This window comes from Macrotis lagotis, chromosome X, assembly GCF_037893015.1.
Source record: "Macrotis lagotis isolate mMagLag1 chromosome X, bilby.v1.9.chrom.fasta, whole genome shotgun sequence".
NCBI classification, from domain to species: domain Eukaryota; kingdom Metazoa; phylum Chordata; class Mammalia; order Peramelemorphia; family Peramelidae; genus Macrotis; species Macrotis lagotis.
This window is the reverse complement of record NC_133666.1, coordinates 117,660,780-117,671,318: the sequence shown is the minus strand read 5'-3', so window position 1 is coordinate 117,671,318 and position 10,539 is coordinate 117,660,780.

Here is a 10,539-nt window from a genome sequence, read left to right as displayed (position 1 = left end):
GTGACAATTACTATTTGAGACTAAGTCCTGGAGGACAGAGGATGTGAACCAGGTTCCAGGTCAGAGGAAGAGTGATTGGCTTCCTGAGAGGAATAGGGATGCTTCTTCTATAACCAAATAGAAACAGGATGATAGGCTGAGAATTTTAACAATGAAAAGATTTAGGACCTTATATTGGATGATTTGAGTCTTTTCCATAAATGAGAAGGTAAGCTTTTCTACTATAAATGTTGGATGTCAAGAGGGATTCAGTGAATATTTTGTAATATACTACATACTACATTATAGTTGTCAGTTTCTGCCTTGCTTCACGCTCAATGTTCCCCGCTATCATCCATCTATCTTCATCCCAGGAACTCCAGGAGATCACAGACTTTGTTGTATTTGAATAGGACAATTACTACACGACTAGAAAAGGAAGAATATCCCAATTAAAAAAAAAGTTGAGATTTTATATTCTGAAAAAGCTGTAACTCTGTGAGATTGACTTTGGTTTCTGTTTATTAGACTTGGTCTATTACCCTCATAAAGACAGAATTAGTAGCAATGAATGGAAGATACAGAGAGGCATATTTAAACTATAAGTGAGGAAAAGTTTTTCAACAAATAGAACTATCTTAAAGTGGAAAGAGCTATCTCATGAAATAGAATTCTTCAAGAAAAGACTAGAAGATAACATGTATATATCATAATGGGGATTCTTCCTTATATGGAATCATATTTAACCATTAGTTAATTTGATTTTTTAAAGTAAAATCAAATGACTATTTTAAAAAATAAGAGAATTGATAAAATAAATTTTATTAGAAATTATTTTTCCTTATTATGTGTCAATAAAATCAATAGCTTTAGTGAAATGGATATATTTTTACAAAAAGGATAGTTTATTAGAATAAAAAATAAATAATTTTTTGTTCTCAGCTCAATTTCTGAAAAAAGAAATTGAATAAATTATAAATGAACTCTCACAGAAAGAAATCCTATTTCTATAAAAGTTACTGATTGGCTGTTTATTTGATGAATGTTACTACAGTTATATTTGAAAGTTCAGTATTTACCTGATGAAAACATACTTTGGTTATTCACACTGTCCTTTTTACCTCTTTTCTGCTGACAATGGTGACAGATCAGAGTTTTAAGTGGCTGAATTAACCATTCAGTTTGTGAAAATCACTGTTACATTTTAAGTTTATTGTAGTTATAGAGGTGTTTATGTGAACTTTCTAGGTATTTATTCTGACTCATTGTCCTGGGAATCTACAAAAGGAAATGTTACAATGGAATCCTCCAGGAGTCTGTATACATATATTTTGTATCCGTATCTATATATTATCTTTGTTTATATTGTTAATGTTCAAAGTTTTTGAAGGCCCAGTTGAAAATATCAGAGATGCCTCATCCTTTAGTTGAAATTGTCAGAAAAAAGGATAGATTATCTATGTTTGCAACTATGTAAAGATGACAAAATCCAGATACATTATTATTATGTGATACACTGAAAGAAATTAAAAACCTATTTGTGTCTAATGTGTGACACAATAATAAAAAATTCATGTCTCATGCCTCCTTATTTCTGTTCTGTGTCTCTTTGGAATTGTCAACATTGTGCTAGGAAGTTTGTATTCTGACTCAGAGGAAGCTTTCCAGATGAGGTCTCACATGGTCTTGTTTACAGCTTCTGAGAGTAGATAATGGCTAAACTACTGACTTCCACAAGACTCTGCACACTTCCTGGGTATCAGTATAAATGAGATATTGTGTAATCTGTTTGGTACTCTATCTGCACCAAGTTTTGAAATTCTATTTGTTTTTCAGAGTTTTTTTTTTTTTTTTAGGTTTTTACAAGGCAAATGGGGTTAAGTGGCTTGCCCAAGGCCACACAGCTAGGTAATTATTAAGTGTTTGAGACTGGATTTGAACCCAGGTATTCCTGACTCCAGGGCTGGTGGTTTATCCACTGTGCCACCTAGCCACCTCTAGAGCTTGATTTTTTAAACCAATCAGAATCTGATCCTTTGTGTGCCCTGAAAGAAATGTGCCTCTGTTTAACTAGTACTACAGTACTTGAATTTCAAAACAACCAATACTGTTTAGGATGATAACATGGAGAAAGAAATAGCTTAAAGGGAATTTCAAAATAAAATTGGCAATGTTTCTATAAACCTAATTTAGCAATACTATATCCATATCTATCTCTATATCTAAAACTTCATCTATAATCCATATCAATAGCATCTATCTATATATAGTACCTATCTATATTTATACCAGTATTTTTACTTATACCTCTTTCTATCTCTCTCTCCATTATCTAAATCTACATCATATTACATAAATCTATATCTCTATGCCTATACCTAAATCTGTATCTAATCTATGTCTGTACCTATAACTATCATCTATTTTTTTTCATCAATATATCTTTAAGAGACATTGCAAATGGGCAATGAACAGGTTTCATATTTGAAAAAAATGACTGGACTAAGTTATTCTTTATAATTTTCAAAAGTTCTTTTAATGATCCCCAACTTCTCCATAATACAAAGTCTCATCTTTTAAAGTATGTTGTTATTCTTATTCTCATGTGACTGCAAGATATGGAAAATTACACTCAGCAAGAATTAAAGTTGAGTATCATCCAAAAGGCAGTGGAAAGATGAATGGTGGATCTGAAAAACATGTAACACACTGAAAACAAGGAATTATATGGAAAAAGTGTAAGGTAAGTCACCTAAGTTTTTATATGACAATAGAAAATAGTGGGAGTGAGAGATAAAGGATGGTATCCTTTTTTGAGCTCCTTGCAATAAAAAGAGAATGAATGAGTTTATAGGGAGACATGGACAAGTGTTACATAGAGTAGTCAGTAATGGTTGTATTATAATTCACAATAAATACAATACTTCCTCAAAGATTATATACAGGTCAACTTTAATGAAAGTCATTTCCCCCTTAAGATAAATGGAATCTGTTTCATGGATTGTGCTGACATTATTCTTGACAGTCATGCAGTCGGACATGTAAATGATATAGACATAGACAGCATATGTTAAGCACTTATGTTTCAGACATTTTGCTATATTCTAGGGATACAAAGAAAGGCAAAAAAGACTGTCCCAGATCTTAAGGAGATCTCATTCTAATGTTGGAGATAATATGTAAGTACCTAAGTTGGAGGTATTTGTTGGAGATAATATGTAAATACCTAGGTACATAACACTGCAGAGTGGATCTATAAAATGGTTGCAGAAAAGGAAACATAAGCAACAGGGGAAACCTGAAAAGATCCCTATTAAGACCTTTCTTTAGAGAGTGGAAAGAGTTGAATCCTGAAGGAAAAAAACTAAGAAGGGGATTTAAGTAATAGCTTCAAAAAAATTCATTCAAGGTGGCAGCTAGGTGCCATAGTGGACAGAGAACTGACTCTGGAGTCAAGAGGGACTTCAAATCCAGCCTCAGACACTTTAGCTATGTGATCTTGGGCAAATCACTTAACCCCATTGCCTTGTAAAAAAAAAATTCATTTATTTATCTGTTTGATCTATTTGCAATTTTTTTTTTTACATTTTGAGTTCCAAATTGGGAGTAACTTTTAATGTGGTTCTTGAATTTTCTCCTGAAACTCATAAAGTTGAAGTCTTCAGGCTTTAAAAGAAAGTTTAACAATGATGTGATTATGATAGGGCTGGGGATAGTAAATATACTGAAGGGTCATATCAACAACCCAGGGAAAATGTAACATGAACAGATATTTTAAGGAACTGGACTAATTCTTATAGTGAGTTTCAGGACAAGCCAATGTAATTTTGAGATAATTTGTTCTGGTTTGAAGAGTAGGAATGAACCGTTATGACAAAGTGTCTGGGGCCATTAAAAATCCAGAAGCGGATTTTCCTTTCATGGTTTTTTTTCTTATCAAACCATATCTTATTTGTCACCATAAGAATATTTTTTGTTAATATAGACATTTTTATAACATTATATTAAAGCAGAATTATTATGCTTTATGAATATTTAAGAAACCATAATTATACCAATTTAAAAATATTCATAGTTGCTACTGCTCAGCTATGAATCATATGAGATCCATCCAATATCAGTGTTAAATTTCATTACTCTTTTTTCATAAATATATTAGATAAGTTATCCTTAACCTGGGGATTTAAAGTATATTGGTAATTATATAAATTTATTAGGTTCCTTTGTAAGTTTAAATATTTTATTTTATGTTAATTGAAAATATTATTCTGAGAAGTTGTAAGCTTCACCAGTTTTCCAGGTTGGAGCTCCTGCACTTGCTAGAAAACATGTGTGGAAAGTAGAAAGTAGTCATTCAGATAAAATGACAAGAATTAAAGTGTAAGAATGGCCATAAGATTTCAGATGTGAGATGAATATCCATTTTCTTTTCTATTAGACTAAAAGAAATCAAATTAAATTCATGAAAAAATAATTAGCAACTTAATGTATTGAATGCATTTAAGTCAGAATGAAGTAGAATTTGAAGCATTATCACAAAAAGAGTAATTGGTAGCATGTAGGTCATATTTAGGTTATTTGCCTTCATTCACTTATGGATTTGACAAATATTTAAAGTTTTAAAAACAAATGTTAAACATTGTTTTTATATGTAATCTGGAAAACAAAATATTAAATAATTTTAAAAGAATAAAAAATTCCAAATTTGACCTTGATCTAAAGATATCTTTAATGCTTTTGGGAAAATTAATTTTAAGGAGAGAGTGTCACTTCACAGAAGTTCTGAGATATAAAATACCTATATTTATTACCTCTTTCTCAAAGGAAAGCTATGTGTCATTATTTGAATATTAGCTATTTGTCAGTTATCATCCAGTCTTGTTTTATTGAGAGCCGTTTGCTTAAGGTTCACATACTACCTGGTGACTCTGGCATCACAAAAATTCACAATTGACTGTTGTGAAGCTCCTTCCATGAATCATACTCTCAGAAATGGAAATTTCAAGATTCCAAAAAAAACTTTTAAATTTAGTTAAATTTTTTCTATGAGGAAATGGGTATATATATATACATATATATGTATGTATTAAAATAATATTTTGTTTGACCACAGAGAAGGGAAAATTTTCATCCTCTATGTCCTGTTTAAATTTCTCCTTTTTCGTATTTTGGGATGATAAAAAAATACACAATGGTGATATTGTTCAAGGTCAGTAAATGCCATGAGATGCTGACAGGCTAAGAAGATTCAATTTGCATTTAGCATGGCATTCTGTTTAAATTAATTGTTATTCATTCATTTTGTTTGAAAATCACTTACCTTTCAGAATGCATCCATATCTCTCCCAGAATAATTATTCCTTTAACAAAGAATAAAAAAGAGAAAAAAACAAAAATTAACCAAAAATATCAACCATTTCAACATTACATGCCATATTACACATTCATAGATCTCTATGGTCTATGGAGGTATGTCAGGTATTTTCAAATGTTTCTTCTTTGGGGCCAAACAATGTTCTGTTTGATTGTTTACTTTTTCTTTCCATCTACTAATATTTTTACATTCTTTTTTCTGATTCTGATTATTTTGAATCTTGAAGTTCTTATGCTTTCCTGTATCAATCATAGCACAGTAATAGTTACATTGAAATAGCACATTATTTTTAGCATTCTCTGATCAATGGGCTTCTACTTCATTTCCATTTATTCCCTACACTGCTGTTGTGAATATTTTGGTTTATGTATGATGTTTCCTTTTAATATTGTTCACCTTGATATATAGCCTAGTAGTGAAATCTCTAGATCAAAGTTTTACAACATTTTACTCACTTTCTTCAAATAATTTGAAGTTGATTTCTAGGCTAGTAGGATCAGTTTTCAACTCTAGCAAGTTATTAGTCTTTTTTAAATTTCTACAACCCCTATAATATTGACTTTCTGTTTTCTAGGGTTAATTTGGGGCTGCCTGACAGAGAAAGTCTACAGTAAGCATTTATTAAATGCCTACTATGTGCCAGGCACCATACCAAACAACAGGAATACAAATAGAAGCAAAAAGAAAGATTAGTTCCTGTCCTTGAGGAGATTATTTTCAGTTAGGCAAAAATAAAATATTAAAAGATAGTTGAAAAGGTGGGGAAAGTATATGGGGATGTCTCCTTAAGTGGGAAGGGTAGAAAATTTCAGGGAAACAGAAGAGCTGAGATAGGAATAAGGAGTAAACATGGTTAATTCCAGGAGGATATCAACAATCAGAGAAAGAACTATAGGGTGAGGAAGGATCTTTAAGGGTGAAAAGGATGCTTGGAAGATGGTAAGAAATCCAGAATCAGGAATTGAATTGGAAGAAGAATGAAGGAAAAAGTAATTTCAAAATTATTGTCAACATATTAAGGACTTCCTTGAGATTTATCTTCCAAGACTGGTTATCATTTAGTGCTTGGATTTTGTCCTTTTTTTTTTTGAAGAAGAAGATCAAAATGACTTCACTTTGTCAGAGGAGACCAATACAAGCTCAGAATGCTCTACCACAGGCAAAAAAGAATGCTTCTTGTCACTCAAAGACCAGAGTACAACCAGAAGAATGATAAACACCTTTCCTTTAATAATAACAGCCTAGGGGGCAGCTAGGTGGTGCAGTGGCACCAGCCCTGGAGCCAGGAGTACCTGGGCTCAAATCCGGTCTCAGACACTTAATAATGACCTAGCTGTGTGGCCTTGGGTAAGCCCCTTAACCATTTGCCTTGCAAAAAACCTAAAAAAAAATAAAGATAATAATAGCCTGGAAGAATTGAAAATCTATAGGTCTCAAGAAGTATATCTAGAAACAGGTGCACAAAGTCCCTGAAGTTTGGTATAGTGGGCCCTTTCCTCACCTAAAACAGAACTCCACTATAACAGAGTTAAAAACAAATAATAGGCCAGATAAATGAGCAAAGAGAAAAAAATTCTGACCATAGAAAGTTACTATGTTGACAAAGATCAAAGATACACTCATAAGAAAAATAACAAAGTCAAAGTTCTTAGAACCTACAAGAAAAATATGAATTGGTTTTATCCCACAGAAGAACTCAAAAAAGGATTCTGAAAATCAATTAAGATAAGTAAAGGAAAAATTGGGAAAAGAAATTAGAATAATGTAAGAAAATCATAAAAAATGAACCAACACCAAGGTAAGGGAGGCAGAAAAATAACAAAAAAAAATCACTCCTTAAAAAAATAGATTAAGTCAAGTAAAAGTAAAAGAGGTACAAGAGGTACAAGAATAGAGTAAGTCAAATGGTAAAAGAGGTACAAGAAGTCAAAAACAAGAAGAATGCCTTAAAAAGATGAATTGAGGGGTGGCTAGGTTGTACGGTGGATAGACCTCTGGAGTCAGACACTTAATTATCTAGCTGTGTGGTCTTGGACAAGCTTACTTAACCCCATTTGCCTTTCAAAAACCTAAAAGAAGATGAATTGATCAAAAGGAAAAGGAGATACAAAAGCTCTCTGAAAAAAAAGTTCCTTAAAAATTATAATTGAGCAAATGGAAGCTAATGGCTTAGAGAAATCAAGAAACAATAAAACATAACCAAAAGAATGAAAAGCTAAAAGACAATGTAAAATAGCTCTTTGGAAAAATAATTGATCTGGAAAATAGATCCAAAAGAAATAGTTTTAAAATTATTGGACTACCTGAAAAATATGATTTAAAAAAAGAGCTTAAATATCATCTTTCAAGAAAAATTGCCCTGATAATCTGGAGACAGAGGGGAAAATAGAAATTAGAAGAATCTACTGGTCACCTCCTGAAAGAGATCCTAAAATGAAAACCTGTCAAGAATAATTTATTTCAAACTCCAGAGCTCCCTGGTTAAGGTGAAAATATTCCAAGTAGCTAAAAAAATAAACAGTTCAAGTATAGTGGAGTCATCATCAGGATAACTCAAAATTTATCAGCTTCTAATTAAAAGATCCAAGGACTTGAAATATTATATTCCAGAAGGCAAAGTAGCTTGAATTACATTCAAGAATCAACTACCCAAGGAAATTGAACATACTCTTTTAGGGAAAAGATAGATGTTCAATGAAATAAGGGACTTTCAAACTTTCCTGATGAAAAGACCAGAGCTGAACAGAAAATTTGACTTTGAAATACAAGACTCAAAGAAACCACAAAAACATAAATAGGAAACATTTCTACATGGGAAGATTATACTGGTAACTCATAATAACCTCCTTATTAAGGCAATTAGAAGGGGTACATATCTATAGTTATTTATCTATCTGTCTGTCTGTCTATCTATCTAGAGTGCACAGGAGTGGCTTGGATATGAAAGGATGATATCTAAAATATAAATTTAAGAGGAACATACTGGTGGAAATAGAAAGGGAGAGATAAAATTGGGTAAATTATCTCACATAAAGAGGTTAAAAAAGTTTTTACACTGAAGGGTAAGAAGTGGGAACTGAGTGTGAGTAAGTCTTAATCTCCTTAGAACTGGCTGAAAAGATAGAATAACCTACACACTCAATTGAATATAGAAATTTATCTTAGCAGGAAAACAGGAGGGCAGGAAGTAAAAAGAAGTGGGGGATAGAAAGGGGAGTAATAAGTGAAGGAGAGGGATGGACAGAAGCAAAACACTTTTGAGGAGCATCAAGGAAACAGGAAAGGGACAATAGAACAAACGGGAGAAATAGGATAAAGGGAAACACAGTAATACTAAGTGTGAAAAAAATTTGAAACAAATTTCTTATAAAGTCATCATTTCTCAAACATAAAGAGAACTCATTTGAATTTGTATAAATAAGAACCATTCCCAAATTTTCAACTGGAGTAATCAAAGCTATATATAGCTATATGAAAAAGTGTTCTAACTACAGACTGAAGAAATGCAAATTAGATTTGGTAATAGGACAGAAATGATAAATTTGTCATTTTCATTTTCTGTCCTATTAGCAAATCTAGTTTGCCTTTATGCCCAAAGGGCTATGAAATCAGCAATACTACTACTAGGTCTGTATCCCAAAAGAGATAAAAAACCAAAAGGAAAAGGATACAGTTGATTTGTATATGGTGGAGCCAGGCCATGAATCCATGTTTTCCTGCTGTCTCTTTAGCACATATGATACTCATATTACTTAATTTTACTACCTTAGCCAATGGTCTTAGGAGTTAAAAATTTTAGGATTAAAATATCAGTTACATCACCTTCAATGTGATCTTGGACAAATTGCCTAAGAAACTCTCTCTCTATTTTTTTTTTCATAAAATGGATGGTAAAATGGTTGTTAGGTAATTCTGTCAATCCCTTCCAGCTCTAATATTCTTTGATCAAAGGCTGACTTTTAATTTTAATTTTCCATTCATTGATTTTAAAATAATTGATGTCTTTAATGTATTTATATTATCAAATATAAATTGCCATTTCTCAGATTGTATAGTGACTGGTAAAGCTTGTTAGTTCAGTTACTTTTCTGCTTGTAGCCCAGCATAAGCTCAACCTCTCCTCAAAACTCATCTTTGCTACAAATAAATAACTTTCATCCTTTACATGTTCTCATTTCTTTGCTATGTCATTAATATATAGTACTCATAAATCATGCAAAAGAAAGCTTACTTCTTTCATGTTTCTGAAATACAGTATCTGAAAGTTATTTTCCTCACAATCTACTTTAGTAATGCTTTCCTGACAATGTCATCCTTCTCTTTTTGAGTCAGAAGGAACTTAAATCTTCCATCTACTGCCTAAACCCCAAGGTAGTTTCATTTTTAGTTAATTCAGAGGAATAGAGAAACCTTTTGTTTTACCAATTCAATTCACCAAACATATTTAAGAACCTACTTTTTTTGGAGAAAACTATGAAACAATACAAAAATTAGTCCCTCTTTCATGTGGCAATCTTTCAAAAATAAGAAGACTGATGTTATCCCTCTTAAGTCTTCTTATATTCAAACAAAACATCTCAGTTCCTTGAACCAATCAGTCCTCATATGACATAGTTCCAAGATCACTCTTCATCCAAGTTATTCACTTTTGTTCAATTTGACTTTTCTTCCTAATATATGGAGGCCAGAACTGAGCATAGGAGTTCTAGATATAGACTGATCAATGCAGAAAGCAGCAAGGAAACTTTTTTAATAAGTTCATTTCTCAGATGAGTGAACTGAGACTCAAGAGGCCCCATTGATTGGAGCTTTTACAGGTTTTAGAACAAAAAGGTAATTTAGAGATCATCTAACCTAGTGTAATTCCCCCTTTGTACTCTAGCCCCAAGTTTGTTAAGATTATTAGTTCTAAGGTAATTGATTAAATGACCCTCAGAAAGAATTCTGCCATACTTAATTAAAATAATTTTAAAATAATACCTGTGATTTTATCAGCAGTTTCTCCTAGTGAAGAAATGTCCTCTATCAATGCAATTTGTAATTGTAGAAAGGTTCCTGGGGCATTGGAGGTTTCAGTAACTTGCCCAGAGTTTGTTCTGCATCTGTCATTTATTAGATGTGTGATCTTAGTTCCAAATCAAAAGCAACATTCATTTATTGATTCAGTCAGTCAGTCAAAAAAAATC